Raw genomic sequence first — 8,741 nt, forward strand, 5'->3', positions numbered from 1 at the left:
TACACACACACACACACACACACACACACACACACACGTACACACACATACACACACACACACACACACACACACACACGCACACGCACATAATATACACCTCCTTTCTTGAGAGTTTTAATCAATCTGTTACTGTTTCTACACTATACCTGTTTGTCTCCTCTTTTGTTTGTCAACCTGCCTAAATGTACGCATTAATTCTCTACAATGCGGCTATTTCTGTGAATTAATGCACACAATGAGAAATTATCAGTAATGGAATCTTTTAATTACCCCCCCCCAAAAAAAAAAAAACGGTCTCCGTTTGTTCTCAATGACCTTTCAGGCTTAATTGGGTCAAGGATTTGAAACGATACATATCCACACACCACAGATAGGATGAGTGAAATACGTAACGTACATAGGCCGCGTTGACAGATTGGTCAGATCGGACAGAAAGTAAACAGATACTCTCCGGGTACTGAGTTACATACTACACACATTGAGCGATCGAACATGTTGATATTGGGCTAAGTTATCTCAAAATTTGTATGTAACCCCTATTCGAGAGTTCTTCCCTTTTGTTTGGTCCGCGTCAGCCTGTTGTATCTGATTCGCTATAAAACTGTTCGTATATATAAAAACAGTGTTTTATCCTTTACCTCTTTGGGTAAGGAGCTCGAGGTTCATTCAACACATGTTTGCCATATAAACATGTATACATTTGTTCAACCTGTTCATATCACTTTATGTTATTGCGCCACAGCGAAGGTACGACCTGCTGTACAATAACACAACTGTGAGACTCCGACACAGAGGTCTGGCATAAAGAAATTCTTTGAATTACTTTCAATTATTGTGTCTTCTTAAACAGAAAACAAAATTCAGCTTACCAAAAACAACAAACAAATTCTTTCACATGTCTTTTGAAGACACAATCGAGTGCAAACAAACCACCAAACAAACAAACAAATAAAAACAGAAGAAGGATAGAAATAACTCCTTAAGTGGGCCTCTGTTTTGCTAAATGCAAACGTAAAGCCGGATGCTGCAGACCACCAAGAGGAGAACGTTTGGAATAAAACCTGCTCTCAGGAGGATTATTATCTGGCCTCACGCTCGGCTCATCACTGCTAAAGCACTCAGGACGAGTTAAATTGTCGCCGGCTAATGCATGGGCATTTGACGCCCACCAAAACAGGTTCTCTGCTTCTCACAGGCGGCTACATTAGCATTTAATGAGGAAAAGGACGTTGGAATAACAGGCGAACGTGTGTTTTCATTTGTGTAGGCCTTGCTTAATTCGAATCGCACGAGGTCTGAAAGAATCCCCTGCTGTGGAGATGCTCCCGCGGTCCCAAGAGTCGAACCTTCTTCCACAAAAGATCTCAGGAGAACCTCTTAAGCCTTGGCTGCGAAGTTTTCTTTTTATTCGCTTAAATGTTTGCGAAAACAATCTATCGCCTCCAGTAGGGTCAATTTCAGGATTTTAGGTGAAAAGGTCGGTTTTGCTCTCGTTTCGTTTTAGCGATATATGTGTAGCGCGCGAGTTTGGCTTTTGCCTCCAACATACTGCGCTAAACACTCTTGACTTTTTATACTTTTCCTCTTTCTTTTGAAAAAAGGAAATTTCTTTTTCTTTTCTTTTTTTTTTGCAGGAGGCGGGGGTTAAGAATGGGGAGAACAAAATCCGTTCCGTCCCTTCTTTCTTGGAAAGATTTTTACCATAGTTTTTAATCTGAAGAAACGTGATACTGTGATGCTCAGCAAACACTTGACAGAAAGTGGTTTACATTATAGAGATTTGTCAAGATGAAACAAGATCTAGACAGATTACAGTTCGTTTTTTTTTAGATAAAATTCTTGTGTGTTAAGAAGCAATAAAAAGTGATTTTCTAGAATTAACTGTATGCATGTATATTTCATATTACTGATCTTATACAGGTTACACTCGTACTAAAACACACACACTCACACACACACACACACACACACACACACACACACACACACACACTTACACAGACACACGCACACACACATACACACACTCACACACACACACACACACACACACACACACACACATACTTACACAGACACACGCACACACACATACATGCATACAAACAAACATGCATACATGCCCGCACATGACTGCACAGAAACAATACTTGATGAATCCCACACACTACTCGTAACAGTCATAATATAGAGTGTACACACATAATGACTTCAAGAACACATATGCACGCATAAAAACACACACACATACTTACACACACTCACAAACACACACACACGCGCACGCACACACACACATACATAAATGCACACACACACACACACACACACACACACACACACAAACACAAACACACACACACACACATACACACACACACACACACACACACACATTCTTTCTCTCTCTCCAGTTTGTCCACTCAGTCACACACACGAAAAGTCAAAGCAAATATGACCCATACGTACTGATCAAGGAATTCCAGTAGAAGAACGAAATCGCCCAACTTTAAGTCCCTAACCCATTCGATTTTTTTCAATTGTTCATGACATGCGAGTTTTTGTTGTTGATTTCGTTGGGTTTTTTTTTGGGTTAGATTGCGTTTGGGTAAGCGTGAATCGATGTGTGTTTATGCTTGTGTGTGTATTTGTGTGTATATGTATGTGTGTGTATGTGTATGTTTGTGTGTGTGTGTGTGTGTGTGTGTGTGTGTGTGTGTGTGTGTGTGTGTGTGTGTGTGTGTGTGTGTGTGTTCATGTGTGGTGAAAAACGAAACCAGAGTGCCAGTGTCTGGACTATAACAGTTAGTCTTCATCAATATAATTATTGCAAGGCAGGTAAAGATCTATCCGAAGCATCTGCAGGAACTTGTTTAACCTACTAAGCACTTTCGGGTTTCTCCACTCTCTGTCCCCAAAATAGGATAACCATGAGGCCATGACGCCATGCGCCAGAGACTATTTTCACTTATTTTAAGTAGGGAGACCTCAACCAGATCTTAACAGTTAGGGGCTATGAAGTTAGTAAATTTATACGTTTGGTTTAAACGTGCGACTAGGATGCCCTACTTTCATATTCTTTCTCTGTTGTTTGTATCTATATTGATTTTGTTTACTTTATTCCTGGTGTTACTACTAATAATAAATAACATTTTTATTGCGCATTTCCCCGCTTGACAGCAAGCTCTATGTGCTTTACAATATATTATTACCCCAGCAGCCCATAGAATACTGAGAAACATTTTTAGCTTCCCGGGAAGCGTACAGTGCAAGTTGCTGATCAAGTACTCAAACACTAACAAACTGAAAAGATCTTTCACTGTCTATAATTAACTGGGTACCCATTCCCACCTGGGTGGAGTGAGGAAAATTCGTGTTAAAGGCCTTTCCCAAGGACACAACGTCGGGCCCCTGGCGGGATGCGAACCCACGACCTTACATATTACGGCCAGTTTATTGGGTTGATGAACTTTTGTAATATCCTAAAAGCAAACAAGTAAATAGTATGCACTCAAACGAGTAAATAGAATGCACTCGCTATTGGATAACAACTTTAGGGGAGACAAAGAACATCTTTCAATCTATTATCTTCTAAAACAACTGGAAACAGAAACAACAGCCAGGAGAGGGTGAAAAACAATTAAAATGCTAACGGCAATATGTAAACCAGCTGAAAGGAACAAATCATGAAACACCTGCGGTAATTTGGTAGCGAGAAAAAGACAGGTGGTTAATTGAGATATATAGGTAGCAGTGGGAAAGCAAAGGTGATTCCACCCTCCCCTTTCGCATTTTCATTACTTCAAACCAAATACACCCCTTCTCATCTCCACTGTTAAATTTTAAAATGTAGGAAAATAAGACATGTAAAACCCATTTGAAAGATAGGACGAAAGAATCGAATTAGATGAATTATTGATTAAGAAGAGATCCCAACATTTTACAGGCCCAACTTGCCTCATCATGCTTAAAAGAATTTAGACAAATAGCAATCGTCGTTATAAGTAGAGACAGAATGGATGCACCACACTGCATTACCTGTCTTAATTCAATATTCTCGGCTTGATGAAATTAGCAGTTATGGCATTTCGTCGACTTGAAGTTACGACAAAATAGTAAATTCTCGGGTATACAGTAACAGTAATTTAGAACATTATTTTTTTAAAGATTCACAAGCTGCTTTCACATCTTTGTACAGGATTTGTAGGACCCTTGATCTCTCTTAATCTGAACAAAGCCGAGGATTACAACTCAAATATGAAGTCAGTCTTGGTGTATGAGTGTGAGACGTGGGACGCATCTCAGATTTGCTGAAAACAATGTATGTTTTCTTCAGCAAGTGTTTTAGAAAGTCACCCAGGATGAGATGGACAAACAGGGTCACCGAGGGAGTTTGAAGGAGAGGAATGAAGCGGTTGGTAAGAGGTAGGTGGATTAGACATACCCTTAGGAAGCCAGGCAGCTATATAACAAAGAAAACATTGGATTGGAATGCACAGAGTAAGAAATCAAGAACAAGGTCACATGGAACCTGCACAAGAGTCAGATAATAATGTTCATAAAAGTCGAAAGGCGTGGAGTGTCAAGAAACTATCCGAATGTATAGAAGAAAGGAAGGTTTAAAAAAAAAATTAACCTTAACCTATGCCCTCATATAGCGTGAGAAAGACAATGACGATTTATAAATAAGTCAGATACAAATTTGCAACTCCCCCATCCCAAACAAACAGTACACATGATACACTCAACAACAAAAACACATGTAAATTCTCAATACACATCTATTGTACACGTGTGCCACTACAAGATGAAAGAAAATATCTTCTTAACACTCTTTTTTGCGCACATACTCCATACTCTCTGTAACAGGCACACGCCCATCGTTGTGGCATTGCATAGAAATAAAACCTGCTGGTGGACAGAAGCATGCTCCCCGCGATGTGTTGATTCATCACTTCCGTCAAAAGTGTCAACGAAGTGGCATGCCAGACAGGGGCAGTTCCCCGAGAGCATTGAGTGACGCTCGCTTTTTTACCTCGTGTTTTGAGATAACCATCATCACTGACACCTTTCCAGGCTATTTTTCTTGACATTGCAAAGGAGGGAGCCTGGTTAGCACGTGCTGTAGACGTGTGTCAATGCGGGAACGCGAAGGACTACATGCTGCTTTGTCAAACCGCAACCAATCGGAAATGCTAAATTTCCTGTGTTGTAAGCGATCGTGATCTCATTTAGCCCACCTAGTTAAGATAGGTGCATGGAAAGCAGACCCCCCCCCCGCCCCCCCCCCATCCTGATTGCATTGAAAGATGTGAAAAATAGCAAATAGAAAAACCCAGGAAATCCATGTGTTGTCTGGGAAAAACGTCTGCTGTTTTTTCCGAGTTTGACACCCGTAAATTGAGTGTTACTGTAGACCTCTCACATTTGTACATACTTCAGTTTTTGAAAAGTTTTTACTGGATGCTTATCAGGCACGCAAATCTCTTTTTACTTAAATCATAGTTTCAAAAAGGTCTGACAATAGTCTGCCTCTTCCCTGCTTCAAAGAATAATTGAATACTTTGTTCTTGGATAACGCGCTCGGAGGGTAGGTGAAAAAATGAGAATTGTATCCTTTGTGTTCGAATTTAATTCATTTTACAATGAACAAGTCATTAACTTCAGAACCAAGTTTTTACCTATTTGGACTATTCAGTCAATACATGCACAGATGTTTATCCTGCTCAGTTTTGAGTTTTGAAACCAAAAAAAAGAAAATGATCACAGGTCTAAACACTAAAGTCACGTTGGTTCTTGGATTTAAAGAGAGACAACGTGAGCCGGACGTTTGAAGTCAAAACACGCGCGCTAAGCCCAGTTAAAAGAGAAAATAACGTGAGTGAGGGGGAGAAAACAGTACCCACCCCTACTTCGTCGTCTTTTTGCTCCCGACATTCTTAAAAGAATAATATTTTAGAAAGTACTTTGAGGAGAACATAACTCCTCAACTGTCATATTATTGTCTGTTGAGAATAAAATCCGCCATTAACGTACCTGTCTTCCGGCTGGCACTAACTAACACAAACAGCTAGGAGCTGCCGCGGACTGGGCTTTAGTTTCACATGCCAGGAAACACAGGGAAACGTCATGGGTTTTTTGCGCTTGTTCTGAGCCAGACACAAACAGGCAGTAAAGGTCAACAATCGTATACGGCTGAGAGCAGTTGGGGATGTCTAGGTCCAACGTCAAGCTTACATTTTCTTCGCCCAGATTATGTTTACGTCCTTTTCCTCAGCGGCCACGTCCTTAGAGCATTTTAATGTCAATCTTTGGTTGGACAGACCCAAGAAAGAAATTAATCCATGAAAAGTCCAAACTTTCATGTGGATGGAACCAGGGCCCTGGAGAGTATTACGCAAGCTTTTTGTGTATTAATTGTACAGTACGCTGACCCTGAATTTAGAAAATCCTGATATTATTATATCGAAAAAAATGACGCGATTGTTGTCCTCATCAAGTGTGGAATTTTTCCCCGACCAAACCAAAAATGAAGCTAGATAGCAAAAAAAAAAAGAAATTTCTTTCTAAAATAAGAAGACTAAAATTTTTATGTGATTTAATCTCGTGGTGTTGGGGGCTTCTGACATTTGCCTCAGATGTTCATGCATGATTTTTATCTTTTTGTGCTTCATAAAGCTATTTTATACATATTTGATGACTTTAAAAAAAACGTTGTAAGATTTCGGTCATAAAGTCGTAACTCGAAAAAAAAAGGTTACCCGATCTTCCCAAAATACATTTCGGGCGAATCAAAAGGCTAGACGCAACAGGCAGTGCTTGATAATACTGATAAAGTGTATTTTAAAGATGTTTTTTATTTTTCCTTCTTTCAAGTGAAACGGTACTGCTAATGTTTTTGAGGAGGTAAAATAATGAAAATTCCTGGATTCTCGAAAACAGTAATATTGTAATGCCGTTACCAGTATTTTGCTATAAACTATACAGTGTAGCTACACTACTTTTACTGTTTTTAAAAAAGCTTTGTGAGCGCTAATATTAATCAGGAGACTGGAACCTAAAACAAGAATTGCAAAATATAATATTTCTAATTTTTATTTTACGTTTGTTTTTCGTCTTGATATGAATGTATAGCAGGGCCACAACTTGCTGGGTCTCTTTTTGGGTGCACGTGTGCTATATGGATCAAAGAATCAGAGCTAATAAATATTATATAACGTCGTGCTGTTTGTTTTTCGCTTTGAAATGTATGAGGTAGGTAAGACCTTGTATTTTTATATTTCCGGGGTTGGGGCTTAACACTTAAAGGGGGGTGGGCAGGTTGGGGAGGGCGGCGCTAAGGTGGGAGGGGTGTGCAACTTGAGGCAGCACCTCTGCCTGTCATCATTAATCAAGGGAACCGGAAGTTTTAATTGGTCATGACACAAAGGCCGTGCAGCCTGTGGATGAGGCAAGATAGCGCTGATGAGGATCAGGGACTGGAGGCACAGAAGTAGACAGTAGAGAGTAGAGAGTAGAGAGCAGATAGTCGAGTGTAGGTCTAGAGAGCAGAGCGTAGAGAGTAGAGAGTAGAGAGTAGAGAGCAGAGAGTCGAGAGTAGAGAGTAGAGAGCAGAGAGTCGAGAGTAGAGAGTAGAGAGTCGAGAGTAGAGAGTAGAGAGCAGAGAGTCGAGAGTAGAGAGTAGAGAGCAGAGAGTTGAGAGTAGATCTAGAGAGCAGAGAGTCGAGAGTAGATCTAGAGAGTAGAGAGTAGAGGGCAGAGAGTTGAGAGTAGATCCAGAGAGCAGAGAGTAGAGAGCAGAGAGTCGAGAGTAGAGAGCGCACCAAGCACCCTGCCTGGCTCACACATTGCGTGTTTTAGACCGTTGGCGTCTGGCTTTGAACCACACCAGGTAGTGAAGTTCCAAGACCCTGGACAAGTATGTTTTATCAGCCTTTGGTTTTACTAATAATTTCACGGCTCTAGCAACACATTTTGGTCATAAGAATTTTGGTGCCGAAGATTAGAAGGTGTTACAAGAGAGTAATATGCACACAAAAAAAACCCAAAACCCCCAAGGAGGAGAGATAAGGACGATAGATGTTTGATAGAAAAGAAGGAGGAAACCACACCAGAGCATCCGTCAACCATCCACGGTTTATGAGCAACAAACGCATGCTCAACTAAATTTACTACACAAAGTATGTACTCAAAGCAAATACGCGTCGAAATCAATACCGAAACTTGCTTGCTGGGTTTGTTTTGTTTTTTTGTTGTGTTTTTTTGTTTGGGGTAGTTTTGGGGTTTTTAATGTTTGTTTTTTAATTTGAAAATTACCTCTTCAATAATCTCTATTCTAAATCCTGAGCAACGAAAATTGCGTCATCAGTGCTGCTATGCAGTGTACAGTCCACTCCATCAACGAGTGTCAAGTTTTTACCCATAGTCACATCATGAACATAATATGTCGAACAAGGGTCTATTTAGGACGTTTTAGTATTATAATAGCATTACATGCTAGAGGGGCTCGTTTCTCATGCGGTTGATTCCAAAATTCAAAACTGTACGGTGCATGACTTGTTGTCTAAGACTTTATTTCGACGTTTAAATTATGTGCTCGAATCGTTTTCAAGATCACTGTCTTGATTTTCACTTCAAGGAGAAAGATTAAAAGAATATTGATCACAGGACCAAATGTATGGGAGACCCTGTGTATGGTGTGTGTATGTGTGTGTGTGTGTGTGTGTGTGTGTGTGTGT

At 40.2% G+C, this 8,741-nt stretch overlaps 1 protein-coding gene across 1 annotated transcript in view; it reads right to left on the reverse strand.

Annotated features, from left to right (window-relative positions):
* The window catches only part of LOC101864031 (protein twist), a 46,168-nt gene that overhangs the window by 20,889 nt on the left and 16,538 nt on the right, over positions 1–8,741 (reverse strand). The window lies entirely within an intron of this gene.

This window comes from Aplysia californica, unplaced genomic scaffold (assembly GCF_000002075.1).
Source record: "Aplysia californica isolate F4 #8 unplaced genomic scaffold, AplCal3.0 scaffold00001, whole genome shotgun sequence".
Taxonomy (NCBI): domain Eukaryota; kingdom Metazoa; phylum Mollusca; class Gastropoda; order Aplysiida; family Aplysiidae; genus Aplysia; species Aplysia californica.